General features: G+C 46.4%; 1 protein-coding gene and 1 non-coding gene across 3 annotated transcripts in view; both read right to left on the bottom strand.

The window, feature by feature from the left end:
* qsm (Zona pelucida superfamily protein qsm) overlaps nt 1-19,132 on the bottom strand; it is a 246,215-nt gene that overhangs the window by 78,535 nt on the left and 148,548 nt on the right. The window lies entirely within an intron of this gene.
* TRNAS-ACU (transfer RNA serine (anticodon ACU)) lies at nt 17,668-17,739 on the bottom strand. The gene has a single exon. It is a non-coding gene; the product is annotated as a tRNA-Ser (tRNA).

Genomic DNA, 19,132 nt, shown 5'->3' with positions numbered 1-19,132 from the left:
GTATCGTTTCATGCGTGCTTCCAGGGGCTGCCCGGAAAAAAAAAAAGGCTTTCTAGTGGTAGGAGACATTAGGGCTTGCCTACTGTGACGCATGCGGAAAAAGTGTTCGCTTCAGAGAGAACATAACAATTTCCTTATCGATAATATAGACCCAAGTCCCCATCTTTCTTAGATGCCGAACAGAGTACGACATTCGCCGCAAACTTGTAGAGATGAAGTGTGTTGAAGTGACCTTATCTATCACCTGACTGACACTGAGCGATTGACTCCTCAGTTCACAGCTTCTGGGCGTCCGTCCGAAGACTCTGCTCGTGAACGTTCTAGGCATCACGTGAGATTTATTGGGCCTCACATCGTCCAGTGATCGATGTCGCTGACAACACCAGTCAGCGTGAGCAGCAATTCAGGGATGTACCGTGTGCGGTTTACAACCATGACAATACGCAACATTTCAGTCCAACTACTTCAGATCTCACTCCATCTTCAGCTTAATGCCGTCCAAGACGCCTTAATCTGACAAATACAGGGAATGCATGCTGGTTGCATAATTTCTGGAAACATTACAGAGCCCCTGTGTCTCTCGGCACAGCTGCCGAGTTTTCGTTTATCGTATTCAGCCAACTGATGACTTTGCATTTCAGCCAAGCATTGTTACGGTTTCTAAAATACTTTGAAGAGGCTACCTCCCATGAGACTGAAGTTCTGTTTAGGTGTGACTTGTTATGCGCTGCTGACGAGCACAGTCAATTCCTGCCAGATTGAAAAGTGAACCTGAAAAAAATTCGGGCTTCAAGAACGCACACAGTTAATAAGGGAGCGTCAGAAACCTGAATTATAAAGCAGCTGCCTCAGTGCACGGTCAGCGTGATGCGGCCCAGGCTCGCGAGCATGTCAGTGTGCAGCATTTCTTCGTGTCAACACGTCTGACTGTATTTGCCTTTGCACCTGTTCTTGCGCGTCTGTCCGAGCGTGTTCGTCATACTGTATTGGTGTGCGACTACGATCCCGTTATCATTAGAAAAGCCTGTTTACAGCTTTAACGGCTGCTTCAATATGAAACCTCAACTTACTACTACTATTTCTATTGTAGTTAGGATTGTTATCACGAGTGCTACTATTACAGCTACTACTACTTCAATAAAGATCCGTTTGCAACTAACCATTTGTCCCCTTGGTCTAATCTTCGGAACGTACATTTTGCGTTAGTTTTTAAAGGCCACCACAGTTACTATTTTAACATAAAACACTTTATATTTTTTCATGTGCAAGCCACATAAAACATTTTAACCACTCGCAAGGAGCAGTTGAAAAAAATGAAAAAAGCACGCAGAGCGACAGGTGAAAGGAACTATTGGTACGAGAAAATCATGACTGCGAGAATCCCATTCACTCAGACCGCTCGCACCACAAGCCGCTCATCTGACAAACCGGGAAATGTGGGGAGCAGCTAGAACTTGCACGCCACCCGAAACCGCAGACAGCAGTCGAGGAAAAAAAGGGGTAGCGGGGACTCGGACGGGGAAACACACGGGAGGAAAAAAAGGCGCTGACCACGCGAAATGATAATTAGCCCAATTAATTGGCCCTTCGAACTGGGGCGCTCGCGCCAATGAGACTCAATTCTTCCACGCCGGGATTGAGTGTCATGCATTATTCATCGAACAAATCTCCCTGCAGCTCCTGTGGCGTGCAAAGGAACGTTCAAACAAGACACGCAAATCCTATTAAGGGGAGCTATAGGAAGAGGCCAAAACAGAAGGCGCAGAGCCCAGCTTTGGTCGGCTTTCGTCAGCTGCTTGTGGTTTCTTCGTGTTAATGTTTTCTGCGGGAAAGTTCTTGATTTGGCAAAGTGCTTTCTTCTTTGGCGGACTGCACGCCGCCTGAAGCCACATGTAGCTTCGCTGTTTATTTGCTTTGCTGTCCCGCGAGGTACCACGTCGCTGACGCAGTAAGAACCGCAAATACTGCTGACAGCTTCTGACGTGCCAGCCATTACTAAAGAGCTTACAGAGAAGAGGCAGAGGAACCACTCCGAGGAGGCACAAAAACTGCGAACTCAAACTAGTTAGGAAGGTACAGCAACGAAAAAAAACAATCTTACGCCCGCACGAGCACATACATACATACATACATACATACATACATACATACATACATACATACATACATACATACATACATACATACATACATACATACATACATACATACATACGTACATACATAGATACATACATACATACATACATACATACATACATACATACATACATACATACATACATACATACATACATACATACATGCATACATACATACATACATACATGCATGCATGCGTACGTACGTACGTACATACATACATACATACATACATACATACATACATACATACATACATACATACATACATACATACACACACACACACGCACGCACGCACGCACGCACGCACACACACACACACACACACACACACACACACACACACACACACACACACACACACACACACACACACACACATACATACATACATACATACATACATACATACATACATACATACATACATACATACATACACCACACACACACACACACACATACATACATACATACATACATACATACATACATACATACATACATACATACATACATACATACATACATACATACATACATACATACATACATACATACATACATACATACATACATACATACATACATACATACACACACACACACACACACACATACACACACACACACACATGCATACATGCATACATACATACATACATACATACATACATACATACATACATACATACATACATACATACATACATACATACATACATACATACATACATACATACATACATACATACATACATACATACATACGTACGTACGTACGTACGTTACAAGGCAGGGCAAATTTACAGGCCTGTACCAGAGCTGCACAAGTGAACTATTCTGAACTTCCGACTCGTTGGACATTTAGAAAATTTATATGCATTCGGAAAGAATGCCAGATCTCAACTTGGAGTTAATAAGAGTTTTACGCTGCAACACAGTGAAGGCAACGATCTCACCGTTAGGCGCGCGGCAAGATCTCCACTGCGCAGCAAGATTTGCACTCACCTGCAACGAAAAAATAAGTATTTATGAGACAGGAAAGTGTTAACTCCTTGTTAAGTTAATTTCTTTTTAACTTTAAAATTTTCAGCCACAGCCTAGGACGAAAAACTAACAAGTTCATCCCAACTGTATTGTATTGGCATCTCCCCTCCCTACTTCACGTGGATGTGTTCAAGCCCAAAATGTCCACAGAATCACTCAGCAGTGCGCTCATGTCGCACACAATACGGCTCTCTATAAGGCAGCTAGGTAGTAATATCAATATAATGCACGCTACTGCGCTGGGACACAATACGACAACGATACCAACTTTGCCCATTAGGATGCGCTCCATGATGCTATCGGTGTACCAGTCACCGTCGGGATAGGTAACAGCATTGCCCCGCCAGTTATTGCGGACACTGTGGTAAACAAGGTGGCCATCTTGTACGTTTTTTCTTCAATCACCTCAATGTGGCATTCAGGGCATGCAAGCGAATTATTACAGTTTCAAGTTGTGACAGTCAACAACAGGTATGTACTCAGGATAAACGCACTACTTAAAGCTTTGAAGCTTCGAGCATTAAGAATGAATGAACAGCTATGGTTGAGATTATTGTGCCTGCTCCCTAACAGACAATATATTTACTGTCTGTCTACAAAAAAAAGCCAAAGAAATTGGTAAATTTCGACATTGAAGTCGCTGCAGCGTAGAAAATGGCTAAAGCTTTTTTTATCAGTATCTGAGCGCCGTCATGCGCGTTTGGGGCAAGGGCACAGCAAACATCAAAAAATAAACTCGGAATTTTTTGAGAGAGTTAGCGTAGCTTCCTTCATACTGTTTTATGAAAACATTTCAGCATTGCTCAAAGCAAATTAAAAAGAAAAAAAAGATATATTCTCTGGCGACTGCTCTCTGAAGAAATTCTGTTTCTCCCACCAACGGATGAAGCTTACACGATGCGCAACGAAACTGAAAGCAGCGGCACGTATTTAAAAAATAAAAAATAATAACGCTTCTCTGACTCGACGCGAAGCGACATGAGAGTCATGGCAGAGTGGCGTACGTGATGCCCCTTAGTCCGGACTCGTCTTGGCTCGGATACTGCTGCTACCCAAAATTAGAAAATGATTGCGGTGAGAATAACCGACCGAAATCCTATTGTGACGTTGTTTTTGTAGCGCACTCTAGGTTATTTTTATTTTTTGCAGATTTTGTTAATTTATTTGTGCATGGGACCAAGCAAGACACTTATTTTGGTGCAATCAACTAAGTGTTATGCAACAAAGCAAACTTGAGGGTGCGATGCGCGGCAATGAACAGCTCTGGATTAATTCTAACCACCCCCGGGGCTCTTTAGCCTGCAATAAAACACAGAAATTTTTGTGTACGCGGCCACTTTTGTGCTCTGGCTCCATCTAAATGCAAGCGCTTGTGGCAGTAATCAAGCCCACGACCTCCGGATCAGCAGCCGAACGCCGTCAGCCTCCATGGCTGGTACCTATTCTGGTGTCACGGAGATGGTTGTCTGGTCCTCGTTTGCGCAATTTTTTCAAAATTATTGTGGCATTCACAATTGCCCTAACAGAATAGTAGAGAAAGAAGACATTATTTTGTTTAGAAGTATAAATCATCTTAGCACAACTAAGTAAAATCGGCTGATCTAGCTCATTTGATTTTGATCACTTGATTTTGATTACTAGGGTCATTGAATTGAAAGTGTGCTCAAATATACAGCAGTGTGTAAGCACAGGTTTAGCTGAAAGACCCGCCCTTCCCCCAAGTTCGGCCCCGTGGCAAGAAAGGCAGAAGCTCTTTGATGAATGACAAAGAATTGAGCCGGCGTTGAAACAGAGCTGACTGCTACTCCGCGATGGGGAGGGTTGTAGGAGTGAAAAGCGCAGAGTACTGTGAAAGAAATGATCGAGTAAAATGAATAAAACTATGCGGTCATTGAATTCAGGTGAATATACTAGAGAAGACAATACAGTAATTTTTTAAGCGTGGCCCCTGGATCTATGTCATGCATCCGCTACAGCAAACGGGTCAAAATCTCCTTTTGATCACTCAAGGGCCGCTCCCGTGTTATGGCCGCGAAGGACAATGGATGTGGTGCAGCAATAAAACTGCAAACGACGGGCGGGAGTCTTCGAAATCGATCTTTCTTCTCACATGACGACACCGCGTGCAATAACATTGGCAGTGGCAGTACAACGTATCTTCTATTGGATGTCCACTGGGAGGGTTCCACAAACAGAACAGTACAAAAAGAAACCTGGGGGTGTTCAATTGCCGCAGGCCGCGCTGCGACAGGCAGTTGGGCGACAAGTCGTAACGACCTTTCTTCCCCTTTTCCTGCGAACAAACGCCGATAGTCCCAGGCCAGCACGGAATAAGTAGAATTGAGCTGCCGACGGGAACTGGGACTCGCATAAAACAGAGCTTGTCCGCAGCGAAACGACCCGAAGGCAGCAAACGAGATATCGCGTGACGAACGACGTTCCGCGCCAGACCCTCTGTTCTCCATTCGAAGAGTCCAGGCGACGGTCTCTAGGGACACATAGGGACTAGAAACACAGCCGACGTGCGACAACAGCGCCTAAAGCCCAGCGTGGTCAAGGCGCACATTCTCTAGAGGCATTAGACGCCTTCGCGGTGCTCGGACTACTGGGCGAAAAAGACAAACCTAAAGAAACCGTACGTGCAGATTGGGTCCTCCCAAAACAACCCGTAAACAGCGCGGCAGACGTAGAAAGCAGAGGAGTGGGGAGCAGCGAAGGGCCCCAAGGAACAGCCACCCCACACTTCACGGATCGACAGCAACGCTGGGAGGCGGGTGCAACAACAGGCCAGCCGCGACTTCCCACTGGGCGCAGCGAGCCAGCGAGGTGTGCCAAGATGCCAAAACAAAGCCAAAGCCGGAGAAAGAAGAATGTGGCGTCACAAGTGGCTCTGCCGCTGGGCACGAGGGCGGAACTGAGTGTGCTCCGGTGTGTCCCCCCCCCCCTTCCATCTCCTCCCCCGCATCCTCTGCGAGGGACGACGTGGCATCCAGGGCCACCGCGGAATTCAATTTTAAACAGGAAACGGCACCGTTTTGTTTCCCGGGGGTCGTGGTCGTCGGTGGGACGTAAGAAACGTACGCTATATACGCTAGGCTGCTGCGCGGCCATCCAAGACGTGTGGGTCGAGCGCCCCGGCTTCTCTGCAAGCCCGCTTCACGCCTACCGATTTGCTCCACTGACTTTTTTTTTCATCCCTTTCTTCTTCTTCACCCCTTCCCTTTTTTTCGATTTCTCCCTCGACTCTTGGGAAATCTAGTAGCTCTGGGTGCGAAACTCGTTAAAAAAAGGTCGCCCGCGGTTCAGTGCGCGTGCATGCCCGCCTCTTCACGCGTGCCTGCGTTCGCCAAGAGTTCCCGCCTTTCATTGCTGTAACCACCTCCCCCCCATACCCCTGTCATCCCTATTCCCTTTCTTCGCTTTCCCTTAGCCCCTACAAAAGATCGAAAACAAGGCCCCTATTCTTTTCTTCCGAGTAACTTTCAAGAAGAGGCTAGTACAACATTCTGCCGCAAGCAGACCCAGAATTGCACTTCCAATTTTCCTCTTCTGTTTTAGACCTCCACACTCCCTAACTCTCTACGAGCCCGTCCGACGAAATCCCTAGGAGCCCAGAAATCGCAAGTTGTACTTCGCGAACAGGGCATATACGATGGAAGAATGAACTTCGCGTAAACAAAGCCATCCCGAACTCTGAGACTCTCTTGGCGCATGGGATGACGGGGAGTCACAATCCCTGCGACAACGGCCGCGGAAGACAATAGGGATTCAAATTTCTTAGTTTGTAGCGGCGAGAGAGAAGGCAGGCTCCGCGGTGCGACAATGGGGAGTCAACAAGGCGACAATGAAAGGTGCTTGATGAAGCGCCGCCTGCTTGCGTCTCCGGTGGGATGAGTGTTCCATTGTTTAAAAAAAACGTGGCTCAATGCGAAAGTTTGTCCTTGTGCAAACGGAGCATTAGAAGCTTTTTGGCGCTATTGTTCGGGGAGTCCCTGATTCCCTGAACCAATCAGCTATTCACGAAAGTACTTTGTCGAAACGAAGAAAGAGAAAGAAAGAGGTGCCGGAAGTTTTGAGACTGTAGAGAAAGTTTATAACCAGTGCGAAGCTATCGATCGCTTGTCTTACTTACTGTTCTACGAATCTTAGTTCATGGGTAGCATCTTGTGACCGGTTATTAAAGAAAAGCTGCCAATCAGAGCCATGGAAAACTCGCTGTATAAACTAAACATTCCTTCTGTAATTTGCTGTAGATCCCTCACAATCAGTCGGCCCAGAGGAACAACTTGGCTGAGACAATATTGCGACGAAAGATGGCTGTTTTCGCGCTAGAGTGCGTGGCGCTCTCAAGAAGAAACGGAGTTTTCCGCCCTACTAATTGCAAAGGATCAAAAGCTCTGTACTGCAAGAAGGCAACGCGAGGCATAACTTGTGCAGTCACGGGTAGCTGCCTTGAACGTGACCAACGCAAGCATTTATCCTGCCCATCAGCCGAAAAAAACCAAGACAGTTTTGTTTGTGCTCAGTGTTCACGGTTCAGTCGCTCTCAAAAGAGCCAGAAGAAAAAGGCGTGAATCTACCGTTGTACACGGTGATCACAATATTAAAAGCCGAAGCGAAAATTGCGACTTCCTCATCACCTCATCCCCTGAATAAAAAGAAAGAAGCTGGCCTAACATAACTCAAGATCTCCTAGACAATAGTTTCGTGTTTTTATTAGTGACATGTGTTCTTTGCGTGGGAATTCTTTGAAAAAGCGATGCCGCTTTTGTTGCGCTCTTAGCCAGGTTAATGATGCATTTAACATTACAGCTCGATGTACGTGCAGGGTTTTCGTTGATATATTTAGAGTATAATTGTAATGTCATTCTGTTTTGGCCACCGCAAGATCGTATGCATGATAAGCCACAGCTCACACTGTGGCCTTTGTCGGTGCTTTGGCTCACGAGCTTATTAAGGCGGTTGGTAAAGCAACAATAAATTAGCTCTCTACGTATGTGGGACCTGTTGGCCCGGTAACACGCCAACTATATTGAAACGCCATCGGGTGAGCTTTTTTTCCTATGAGAACGGCACCATCTAATATCCGATTTTCCTGTCTGAGTGTTATTTTTTTAACAATTTTAGAAAACTCAACGCTTATTTCGTCCTCTGCGCTTCGTCGTCACTGCCTACAACCTCCGAAACGGTTTCTAAGCCGCGCAAACTTTTGATGAAAACAGCAGTTCATGCTAAATTGAAGCATCGATGGGGGCCCAACAAAAAAGAAAAGCCTGTCGATGCATAGCTTCTTAATGCAGCGAGACAAACATGGCTTCTATTCAAATTGAAAATAGACTGTGTCTGGCATACAGCTACCTCCGCGGTAGTCATCGCGAGTAAAACACACCTCACTTTTACCTATTAGAATAAGACAAGATAACGAAGCAAGGGTGCAAATATTTTTGACAGCGCAGATACCTCCTTTTATTTTTCTCGCACTTCAATATTTCATTCTGGAGGCTTCCGCGATCGCGAACAGCAATCTTTATTTCTTACTGCAGTAATCTTAATGTCATGTTCAGACTTGCATGAGTGCTTTTCGACATTTCTTCCTGCATGGCTTGCTGCGAAATGTGAGGAACATTTTGCTAAACATCCGGCTTTAGGCGTCGCTAAGAAAAACGTCATGACCGGTCACACAAAGTCCTATGCAGTTCTCTTGTAGCAGATCAGACAGTAAATAGAGGATCTCCATCATATCGTAGAATGCTATGAATATTTATCGCCTAGCTGAGAGGGGTCGTAACTCACAGGCTCACATTACAACAATGTATCGCAACTATCAGGAAAAGTGGATATTTGTCACTGCCCAATGAGTGTTAATAGGCGTCTCGTTCGTTTTCCATCGATCGCAGCTCCCGCGATGAACAGGTAATCGAATGAGAGCTGAGAGACTCCAATCAATCCATGCGAACCGGCAGTACTTGAACCCAAGGAAAGCATAACAAATATCAAGGCGAATAGCTTGTTTTCGTTACCTGGCATAATTATCATCGGGCCGAATGACATTATCAAGAGGCAAGGAGAAGCGTCGAGAGGAAAGGGTGTCGGGGGGAATGGAGTCGTAGGAGCTAGCGAGGTCTTGCGATTTAGCGGCGAGTGAGAGGGGACAATTATGTGACTGCTCGCGTCCGGCGCACTGCATAGGAAGTGTTCGCTTCGTGCCAGGAAGGAGTGTTGCGCTGACGTCTGCTGTGGTAAATGAAAAGTTCACAAAAATGCCGCCAGGACAGCCACCGAAACGTGCCCTCACCCAAAATGATTTGGAAGAACGCCGTCGTTCACGCGCCAATAAAGCACGCCAACGCTAGTCTTGCTGGTACGTGCTTTGTATTTCAGTGATCCACGGGCATTCAAGGATAACACAGCGGAATAAGGAAACTATTCGCTTACTTTGGTAACCATCTTCGGCGGTTTCTGCATTTCTTTTTTGTTTAGAGATGGAAAGTAACTGAAGAATTATCTAGATACGAGGCACTTTTAAAGAGCAACAAAAGACAGCATGACTGACCAAGGAACCGAACTCGCGACTTACCCGTATCGAGTTCAGTGCTCTCCAAACAGGATTTTCGCACTTCTGCCTCTTTTCCACCTTCGTCCATGTTCCACGCAGCACTTATGGCATAAGAGGATGTACAGTCAAACGCGATTTTAAGGTGATCACTTCAGCCCCGCCGCGGTGGCTCAGTGGTTAGGGCGCTCGACTACTGATCCAGAGTTCCCGGGTTCGAACCCGACCGCGGCGGCTGCGTTTTTATGGAGGAAAAACGCTAAGGCGCCCGTGTGTTGTGCGATGTCAGTGCACGTTAAAGATCCCCAGGTGGTCGAAATTAATCCGGAGCCCTCCACTACGGCACCTATTTCTTCCTTTCTTCTTTCACTCCCTCCTCTATCCCTTCCCATACGGCGCGGTTCAGGTGTCCAAAGATATACGAGACAGATACTGCGCAATTTTCCTTTCCCCAAAAACCAATTATTATTATTATTAAGGTGATCACTTCAGTCTCATCATGCTCTGATTAAACAGCTCTGACAGTTTATTTCTGCAAGAACGCTGCCGCGAATATGCTTGCTTAGTTAGCCGACTTAGTATCTATCCTTTGCCGTCATCTTTGTTGCGGACTAAGTGACCGTCACGCAAGGAAAAATCCCTCGGTCGGTTTCCGGCGGAAAGATTGTGATAACCTCCAAATCAAATAGAAGGCAAAATGATTGCCTGGAACGCCCGAATGCGTGCTCTGGACCGCTCTGGGCTACGCTCGTGACATCTAATGATAACGCCTTGTTCGAGAGAGGTCGGGTGTGAGCAAGGGCGCCCAAACTGCTTTGTGCAAGCATTATCAGTGGTGTAGCGCATCAGAATACAGCTAAGACGTGCTAGCTACTAGGCTGATTAACGAATATCGACTAGTGAACTTTTCATATATTAGTATTAGTCGCCCCATCTTAAGTAATATCCGTATCAGTTTTTAGAATTTCGAAAAGGCAGTTACCCTCGGCGCTGTGGACGAACAAATTTTGGCTATTTCGTCGAGTTACGCGCACTGGAGGGCTTGCTTTGCCTGCAAACTTCTCGAAAAAACATGTCTTTTGGCGCAGCAAAACCTATCGGGACACAGCGCCGAGGGCAAATGCGTTTTCGAAATTATAAAAACTGATATGGATATTACTTACGGTGGGCTACACGCCACTCAGTAATCAAGGAGCCTAACAGTAATAGGTAATTTGTTAACCACTCAGTATTAGTTAACTAGCCTACTAGCTAGCACGTGCTCACTTTATTTTGATGCGCTGGTTAAATTCCCCGCCCTTCCTCTACCACCTTCCTCTCTCTCTCTTCACCGCTCAATGCTATGCCGAAAAAAGCGCGCTTCTAACTCAAAAATCCTATCTTTAAAAATTTCGGAACACCTTAGGTGAAACAGCCGGTATAAGAGGCGAACTGTTATCAAAATTGATTCCGCAGCCCCCATGCGTTAGGAGTAGAGAATGACTACGGACAGTCTCGAGAATAATTCACAGTCCTATTTTTCAAAGGTGCAGGTTGATACTCAACGGCTGCCGGGTGGGTGCGCAGGCACTGTGTTCTGAGGGGTGAGGAGGACCCCCCGAAGCAGAAAAGGAGCAGCAGTAGAGAAGCGGCCATCCCATCGGCGCCAGATGGCGGCTATAAAACGCGACGGAAGTTTAAAGAAAAAAAAAGAAAAAAGAAGAAACTCGAATATGCCCCGAAGATTGCAGCGCATATATTAGAGGGCGCCGTCAACGTTATCTCCCGCCAGAGTGAGTCGACTTGGCGTCGCCATCGGCTGCGCGGCTGTAGAATGCAAATGAGGACGAGCGAAAACCGGGGGGTGGCTAGGAAACATTTAAAAGAGTGAAATCGACGGAATAAGGCGGGAGACGAAAGTATTTTTTTTTCTTGCCGTCGTTTTCATCACTCGCGCAGCTTGCCGTGCTCGTTCATGAGGCCGCTTCGCTTTCCCAGTTACGTTCAGTGCAGCGTAGCCGACTGAGCTGTAAGGCTGCTTTATCTCGTGTAACACAGTGTATAACGGCGCAGTCGAACGCAGCTGCTTGGGCGGTTTCAATTCCTAGGAGTATGCCGGCTAACGGCTGAAGAACACTTCACGACCCACTGACCGAAGAGCAGTGCCCTGTAGCGCTTAACGATAGACAAACTACCGCCGCAAGTTTCACCGGCCCTGAGCGAATATTAATCATATTGAAAAACAGTCATGAAACAGAGGCAAGAAGGAATAAATCACGGGACAACTTTGCGTGTCAACATTTCTCGAGGTAATCCGCGAAATATGCAAGGAACGTGAAATGTATGCGCATTCCTGTATACGCTTTCACAAACGTTTTGCATATATCCTTAATTAAAACTTCCTTTTGCGCAGGCGGGCTTTCTGGAGTTCTTTCCTTCACCTCTTCGTTCTTTCGTGGTTTTATGCAATAAATACATACCACTCACCTCAACTTGCTAGCTTTAAGAGTTATACTCGCTCGAATGAAGGCATGACTTGACAGGAAGCCTTTACAAATCCTGGAACACCAAGTGCGCATTCGCTACTGCCATAGTAAGTTTGCAGCATCTGAAAGTAACTAGAATAGGTAATTAGTAGAAGATTACATAGTGCAGTGATTAAAGCACCAGAAATACTACACTTCCAAAATATAAAGCTACTCCCAAAAGTTGGATTTTTCATTCCCTTCATAGCATAGCGCGTGTGTTCGTGAGAATGTGTTTCTCAAGCGGTGTTCGCAAAATAAAGACCAGTGCGCCAAAAAATTAGTGCCATCACTTCGAGATAATTAAGCAATACCCAACAAATCTGGACAAAGCATTTTTGAGCGGGAAACTTTTTATGAACGCAACTTGTGCACATAATATAAGATTTCAATATAACTGTCAATATGTCCGCAGATCATCCGACGGCAGTCTTGAATTTTTTTGTATTAACATTTTTTCTATCATCAGAAGCGTTCCTATTTGGTTTTCTATGGGAGTCTTAAGTGTTCGGTGCGATCCATGGAAACAATTTATAAGAAATATTTTGCTACATATCAGAAGAACGAACCATTACCTTCAATATTTCCGTAAAATCATGCTAAAATTTTCCAATTTTCGAAATTTTTGTTCCAAATTGTTGCGCATGGCTAACTTTGTAAACAGGATCGAGCTCTAGGCTATTGCGAGTTTATTCATTATGGTCCAGATGAAACAATTTGGCTTAAATTTCAATCATTCTTAGGCTTAGTTAAAACTTCCCACCGGCAATAGTTCGCAAATGAAAATGAGATCTCTACTGCGCCAAAAAATCAATGTGCCACGAAGTCACGTCCTCTCCAGGACGCTGCATGTGACCCAGTCGGATAGCCGGAGTCTTTTGAAGCGCGGATTGTGTCACGTTTCATTTCCTTTTTTTTTTCATTTCCTCATCCTCATTCGCGCCGTTCTCATTTTTCAATATCTTTTCGAGAACCTCCTTCAGCCGTCCCAGTTCCTGAGGCCCTTGTTTGTCCTTTGTTGTCGGTGGCCGGAGAGACATCCAGTTTCATCTTTTTGCTTCGGTCTTCATCATTTCCCTTCCTTTCTTCCCTAATGGCTCTGCCATAAATTAAAATGTCCGTCGAGACGCCGCACAGTCGACCCGCCACTCCCAACTTGCTTTGCTCTTATCGTGCCTGAGAGTCGCCTGTCTTATGCTGCTGTCGAGCTGGCGCCCCGGCAAGGACGTGCCCGGGGAACGCAAGTCCGCACAACTGGCACTTTTCGAGCCGTCGTCCAGAAAGGCTGGCATCTTTTTTTTTCCTTACCAGCTAACTATGAACACTTAAAGTGCTTAACATCCCGTAATTAACACGTTATTCAGAACCACGGGGTTATTTTTCGCCACTTCATCGACCGTAGCGCCGCTTTCATCCTTTCCCTCAAGACGTCTTGAGGATGGCGTCAAAAGCAACTCCTCTCTCGCTGCCTATTTTCCCGCCAAAACAAGGATGAATGACCCTCGCCCCCATTCTTCCTCTACCTCGTCGTCTCGGTGCCTTCCGCTCTGCTGAAGTTTTGCAGGTCTTGATCACGGATGTGGGTGCCAGGAAAGCAGGATGCGCATTTGATGATCACCCGGTGATGATCATCCAGAACGGAATGGACGCGTCATCAGCGGGCTGCTTTGATTCAGTGCACATTACAGCAGTATGACGACCGCCACACTGAGCCAGCTGCGTTCAGTTATGACGCACAGATTATAGTCGCTGCCCCGTTTGCACAAATAAGAAGCCTAATAATGAAATGAGATCATATTCTTACTGGAGGTCACACATTCTTATGGCTGCGACACAAACTATGTTTATTCAAACAGCGCACAAGTGGACGACTCGCGTTCTGTAAAACTTCTCGGGGGCCACATACTCATCATTATAAGCCCAGATAAGTCTACTACTCGACAAACGCATCTCCTATTCATTTCCAAATGACCCTGGCAAAGAACGGCCTTAATTGGAGAGACATGGGAGAGGGGTTTGCCCTGTAGTGGGCGTAGCCAGGTTGATGATGATGATGGACATGAGCTTCGGAAATGTGACAAACTCGGATGCATCGGGTTCCAAGTAAAGGTGAAAATAAGAAGAACCGACCGAAGGAAACGGCCGCGCCAAAACCTTCGGCTTCGTGCTCACACGAGCGTATAGACAAGATTTGGGGAATGAAGCGGAGGGTGACGTACGAAACAACACAGCCAGCAAGAAAAAAAAACACTTCATGCCTACACTGTCACCTAGTAGAAGTTAAATTCTCAGCCAGCATAGCAATGTGCTTTCGCTGGTGAAGTTATGTCTGATGTACGTACAGTACGAGTGTGGGTCATCCGATAATGCCAGTGGCGTACATCGCGTGGCGTGCACTGGACGTAGTGATCTTGAAGTGCAAATAAATATAAGCTGCCGTGGCGGAGGCACGTACTCTATGATTTCCATTAGAAGAGATTTTAACATCCAGCCCAAACTAGCTCACGCAAGTCGAGAGACGCGTCAAGGAGGAAAACTGTGATTCCGTCTCGCAGTAGCCTTAATCTTTTCAAAGAATGCAATAGGATCCGCAAGAAAAGAAGGAATCAACATCAAATGGCGTGAAAACTGCATTGCTTTTCCGAGTAAACAATGGTGCGCGCTAGATGTTGGCTTCTTTCGCAGAAAGCATTATCGACCAGCGGCCAGCAACGCACAGGCTGGCTCGGCATTGTTTTCCCCAGACTTGATGCAATAAAGTTCAGGCCGACTTGATTTGATCGAAAACAAATACCCGGAGCAAGACGGAAATCAAAGCGGGGTTTGGAATATTTGTGTCTTTCTCGCTGTTTTTCAAACGAGTGCACATGAGGGAAAAAAAAAACAGTGGAACAACAACGGCAACCAGATGGATCCACCATACGGAACAACAACAAGACAAGCAGTAAAGGAGGAAGCAGTGAGCGGAAATTGACCGGAAGGAACACGGCGCAGCAGCTCTCAGTCCAGCCCAGGAGTGACATATACGAAGGCAGCAGGAACGGGCTAGATCAGAAGCGCGAAATCTAATATCGCGCCGGCATGACGTCAGCCGCGAGCCCTGATGTCCTGGGAACCACGGCGCGGTGTGGTTCGCACTGGCCAAGCAGAGAAGTGACGGAGAAAAGAATTGGGAAAATGAAGGACAGCGTAAAAAGCGCGTGAAAACTGAGACAAAGCGAAGACCGTCTGAAAAAATGACGATTGCGATTCATCCAACATAGCAAGGAGGTTTCCCGAAAGCGTATTAAAAAACAACACTTGCGAGACACGGCGAAGAAGTTTATATTCTTTGATTTAACTAACTTCTTCGCTGAGGCTTGCTGTATTGGCTTGAAAACGCCTCAACAGCTTTCGCATGTAGTATTTCTTTAGTTTAGAGGTCTGCCTCTCAGTGAGACATTGGTTTTAGTTTGTTTGTTCTGTTTTGTTTTGTTTTTTTTTTTTGCGGCAGAAAACCAGATGGCGCAAACCGAAGCTCAATTTGAGGAACACACTCCAGCGCTAGCAAAACGTAGCGTGTAGTTATACTGAAAACGTACCCTAGCCAGTTCCTGTCGGAATTACTTTTGACATCAGACTTCAAACAAGCCTGCACCACTGACTAAATGAAATTGGTAGCGAAGACTTAAAGTTATTTTTTCTATGTCACTTTGGGTTCCTCTTACGGCAGCAGTCACTAAAGTGGATTCAGCGGGAAACGAATATAACAAGTTCCAACGTGACTTGCCGTGTAGGCGATCGTGGAATGCTTTCATAACTTACAATGCCACATAAATAATATTGACTTAAGGACAAAACGAACACACACAGACGTGCTTGGAGCGACAAGCAGAGAAGCAGAAACTGCTCATCTCACCTTCAAGTGCGAACTTAGCTCACGACATATCGATGCACTTTGTGTTGCTGCCTCAGACTGCGCTTGAGTAAAAGAAACACTTTTATCTCACTGAGAAAAGGTACACGCCTCTCTGACATTTACTCTGGTGAGCAGGGAATGAATTGCGTGCGCTTAGTGCCGTGCATGAATTAGACACAAGGGCGAGAAAAGAGCTAACTGGAACGCCTTGCACCTTTCAGCGTCCCTTCGCATACGCATTCTTTGCTTCACTGAGGCTTTAGGTGTCGAACATTCTCAGACAAAAAATTTGAAAATTGAAAATTTGCCAGATTCTGTTATGAAAATATTGGAGGAATTGATCCATTCTTCTGATATGTAACAAAAATTTTTTAATGTTTGCATCGATCGCATCGAACATTTAAGACTGCCATAGAAAACCAATGGGGAACGCTTTTGACGATAGCAAGAACGTTAATAGAAAAAAGATTCAAGACTCCTATCGGGTGATCTGCGAATATATAGATTGCTATAACAGAAGCTTACATTACATGAAAAAACTGCGTTCACCAACGGTTTTCCACTCAAAAATTGTTTTGTCCAGAATTGTTGGGTATCAGTGCTATGAGTGCAGACAAACGTATCCCCACTGACACCACACACCATAAAACGGATGTGTTTGGAAGGCAAAGCACCAGGCGATATTGAATGTATATGAACAAGAAGTCGTAAAATGAATGAATGAATGAATGAATGAATGAATGAATGAATGAATGAATGAATGAATGAATGAATGAATGAATGAATGAATGAATGAATGAATGAATGAATGAATCCTTTATTGTAAGAGAGGGATGGCACGCGGCCGCTGTTGGGGAATTAGGAGGAGGGGTGGGGGTGTAGGTGCTGAGAACTTCTAGTCGGTCGTCTTGATAGCCTTCAGTGCTGCGCGTCGTAAGTCCGGGTCCTCTCTTACAGTACTGGAAGCACACCGCTCTCACTACCGTGTGTCGCGATGTAATGTTGTGCTGCGGAGCTTGATTGTAACTGATCTGCTAGGGTTGCCATGTCGTCATGGTGTGCAATTCATTTGTGTCTTTCTCGCTGGAAAGATGGGCAAGTCCATATAAGATGTAGATCTGCCCTAAAGTGTTCTCAGCAGTGGATGCATCTGTTATGCATAGGTGCATCATATCTGGCAAGAGACCACTTGTGAAGTATGTACAGGCTGTACGCTGCGTTTGCAATAAATTTGTTTAAGGAGATCTCTTGTTTCCGAGTGAGCGGTAAAATTGAAAATTGAAAATCGAAAATTATTTTTTGGGGAAAGGAAATGGCGCAGTATCTCTCATATATCGACGGACACCTTAACCGCGCCGTAAGGGAAGGGATAAAGGAGGGACTAAGAGAAGAAAGGAAGAAAGAAGTGTCGTAGTGGAGGGCTCCGGAATAATTTCCACCACCTGGGGATCTTTAACGTGCGCTGACATCGCGCAACACACGGGCGCCTTTGCGTTTCGCCTCCGTCGAAACGCTGCTGCCGCGGTCGGGTTCGAACCCGGGTACTCCGGATCAGTAGTCGAGCGCTCTAACCACTGAGCCACCGCGGCGGGTAAGAGCCCTAAGATAAAAATAAATTTTGGTGTCAAACTGCGAACCCACCTGGTAACAAATTATGCATATATTCTTCCTTCCAGTATTGTAGTGCGCTAGCACTAGATCCATCGCTGCTAGCGAAACAGTCGTCCTGACTGCGGATCAAGCCTCCACCTGCCAACTGCTGCCATGGTTGAAAGGTGAAGTGCGCTAGCACTAATTTAGTGACCAACGAAACATCTGTTTTGTGTCCTGCTGAAGCCTAATGGTGTCCTGATAAAGGAGGGAAGACCATTTTTGGAGGCATCTGCAGCCAAGTGGAAAGGTAGAAGCCGCGCCACGGCAGCTGCCGTTTATTTTGTCTGTTACACCTTCATACGAACCCAATGCGAAGGGTCCATACATACTGAGTTAGCGCACCTACGTAGCATTAAGTGTAAAAAGTAAATCGGGGGTGAACTTTTCGTCTAGTGTTTCCAATATTTCGAGTTTCTTTACAGTGACACCTGTTAAGCGCCCGTTCCTGAGTTCCGCGTATAGGAGAACGTCATTTTCTGTCGTTGTCTGTCGCAGTCGTCGGCGTAACCAGTGGATGGGTTGACATGGTAAAAACTCGGAGTGTGGTTACCGTGCAAGGAGGAAGGTGTCATGCGAGCGGAGAAGGGCGCAACCGGTGGGTGGTTACCACCTGAGCCATCCGGTGAGTGGTTTGCGTGGAAACGGGAGAGTATCGGGAAAGCGGAGGAGACCCAACAGAAGGTTAGTTACCCTGGCAGGAGGAAGGTATGGCGAAAGCGTAAGAAGGCGCAACAGGTCGGTGGTTGCCACGGAAAGTACGCGGAGGGGAGTTACCCTGGAAGGACTAGGAGGGTTACCATGGAAGGAGGCTTTATGGGGAGAGCGTGGGAGAGCATAACCAGAGGATGGTTACAACAGTAACCACCCGCAAGGTGGTTGCCGTGGAAGGATGAGGGTCTGGCGGGAGCGGAGAAATCCCCAACCGCAGGATGATTACCGTGCAACGAGGGAGGCATGGCGAGAGAATGAGAAGACACACCGGGCATGTGGTTGCCATGGGAACCAACCGGAGAATAGTTACCCTATATACGAAGGAGGGTTGCCGTGGAAGCAGGGTACGCTGAGAGAAGGAGGTTACGGCGAGAGCGTAGGGAAGGCGTACCACGGTAACCATCTGGAACGTGGTCACCGTGGAAGGAGGAGGAAGAGCATGGCCAGAGCGGAGGAATGTAGCACGGCCCATCTGCGGCAGCTGCTGCGAGACGCGCCGCCCGAGGAGAGGATCATCGACGGCACTGCGCTTCCAGAGCGGCGGAGTGGCGAGCAGACCTCGATGATAAACGACAACGTGTGGAAAACTAAACAGAGCGCCCAACAACTATACAGATG

The sequence above is a fragment of the Amblyomma americanum genome, chromosome 6 (assembly GCF_052857255.1).
Source record: "Amblyomma americanum isolate KBUSLIRL-KWMA chromosome 6, ASM5285725v1, whole genome shotgun sequence".
Taxonomy (NCBI): Eukaryota; Metazoa; Arthropoda; class Arachnida; order Ixodida; family Ixodidae; genus Amblyomma; species Amblyomma americanum.
Note: the sequence above shows the minus strand (reverse complement) of the source record. Positions and strands in the feature narration are given on the sequence as shown.